At 36.0% G+C, this 2263-nt stretch overlaps 1 pseudogene; it reads right to left on the bottom strand.

Annotated features, from left to right (window-relative positions):
• Positions 1–533: 533 nt before the first annotated feature.
• On the bottom strand, positions 534–1088 carry LOC101674941 (annotated as a pseudogene).
• Positions 1089–2263: the final 1175 nt, after the last annotated feature.

The raw sequence follows: 2263 nt of genomic DNA, 5'->3' as shown, positions 1-2263 counted from the left end.
AGGAGGGCTTAGTAAAGTTAATTATATTAGAGTTGTAGTGAGTTGTAGTGAAGAGTAAGCTTGAACATATTATTATTGTCTTTAAAATAATGGGTCTGGTCTGCTGATATATAAAAATTCTTAAATGCAGTAAGCTAACTTTCATCTAGAGAAATTGCTTCATAGTCTGGTAGGACTATCTACAATAAGGTCCACATATATTAGGCAACCCACTTTATAGATTGTCATCCTGGAGCTGATTTCTGTAGGGGAAACTGATTTCAGTATAATGCTCTTAAAGTATCCATCTATGATAATTTATTTTGTTTTGTTTGTTAAAAATATTTTCATGGTTTTGTTGTATCATGAGGCATTGAAACATCTGAACAAATCAGTATGTGAGTAGTGAGTCAGCTGCTTTCTCCTTCACTTCTTTGGGTGACTAGAGCAACTTGTCAGTGTATTTTTTAAAAAGACAACATTTTCTGTTATTTAAGTCTTTCCAAGGCATGCGCTTGTACAACACAATCTTATGTCCAGGTACAACTAGCCCCTCATCCAAACATCATGCACAGTACCTCAGTAATAGCAGCATACCGCACCTGCTCCTGGCACAGTGCTGCTGGTTTGTGTATGATATTTGGAGCATCTGGAGGAGTATGAATGGTATACGAAAGAGAATGGAGGGGGGAACAGTGTGAGTACCTGGATGGGAGGAGAGGAGGTCCGCTGAAGTTGTGCAGGGCAAACCTGAACATGTCATTGGTGCAAACTCAAGCATCCTTCATGTTCTTTAATAGGAATATCTCGTGGAATCCCATCATGGGGTCTTCATCAGCCTTGAGCTGGCCCACAACCCTGGTGATGATGCGGCTATCTAGCATGGGCTGATGATCCCATGCCATGAGGCTGTGCTAGATTTTCTGGAACAGAAGGCTAGACAATCTCTCCACAATGGTAGCTTTCCCCTAGAATTGCTATCCTTCCCACCTGAGGCATGATGCGTCAATATAAATGGCACCTAGTTGCATTCTGTCATTATTAAATAACTGGTAGTAATGTTGAATGAAGCTGGATTCAGTCTGCTCCCCAACTGACTTATTTCCCATTCTGGAGCATCATCCGACCTCATTGAGACCTGGGGAGACTGCATGATGTTGGCAGCAGCAGTGGCAACCCAGCATGATCTGCTGCAGTGAGAATCTTAAATATTGATTTCACTGTAATTAAAATAGCTTCTGACATAAAATTGAAAAGACATCTATTTAAATCAAGCAAGCTTGTAAATAATTAGAGGGATGTATATAAATCTCAGTTGCTATTAAAATGTGACACAATTTTTGACTAAGACTTGTGTCTAATGGTCCTTCAAATGATTTCCCATATTCAGGGCCCTTTCTGACTTTTTATGATGGTGTACCAAAATTTTCAAGTTTAGTGTTGTAGTTCTGTAAATTTTTTTTTCTTTGTAGAATTTTATAGTGCATGGGTTTTTTTGTTCTTGTTCTTGTTTCAGTTTTTTCTTTTGGTTATTTTCTACTTAGCATATCCTAAAGAAGAAACAAGAAAGGATAATATGGAAGAGTCAAATCCACGGGGTATTTAATACACGGGGTATTAAATATAAACACTAAATACTCTATTTTAGAAGTTAAAGGTCTTCAGAAAAAGTGCATTAATCTTAAAAGTGAACTGCATTGGCCTGTGGAAAAGAATAGAAAAAAAATAGCGTACAATTTGACAGTTAAGCAGAGAAAAGTTGTTTTTTAATTCTTATATTGGACAGAGTAGATTTAAAGGAATAAAGTATTATTAGGAAAAAATAGGCTTATTTCAATATAATAAGAGGCTAAGTCCAAGAGAAAGATGTGAACATCCTAACTTTATATGATAATATAGCCTCATTTTACAATGCAGGAAGTGACAGAAATAGAAGGAGATATAGACAAATAATCATAGTGTGAGAATTTAACTCACTTATCTCTGAAACTTATAGAAAAACAAGGGGGAAAAAAGCAAAACAGCAATTCTTACCACCTGAGAAATTTTTCTTCAGATCTTGTCCCTTCAGATTCCGCCTTCAAACAAATGTCTTTGATAATTTTTCCAGTTTTTCTACATTTCCTCAGCAGGATGGTAGTGTTGAAAAAACCTATTCTGCCATTGCTGGTAGCAGATACCTTCATAATCACAGTATATTTTTTTATGGTATGCTATAGTTTGTAGCTTTTCATCCATAAAGCCAATTAATATAAAATTTAAAAAATAAACCATTTATTTTAGA

This window comes from Mustela putorius, unplaced genomic scaffold (genome assembly GCF_011764305.1).
Source record: "Mustela putorius furo isolate JIRA1106 unplaced genomic scaffold, ASM1176430v1.1 tig00003836_pilon_pilon_pilon, whole genome shotgun sequence".
Lineage (NCBI taxonomy): Eukaryota > Metazoa > Chordata > Mammalia > Carnivora > Mustelidae > Mustela > Mustela putorius.
This window is presented reverse-complemented; position numbering and strand designations above follow the sequence as displayed.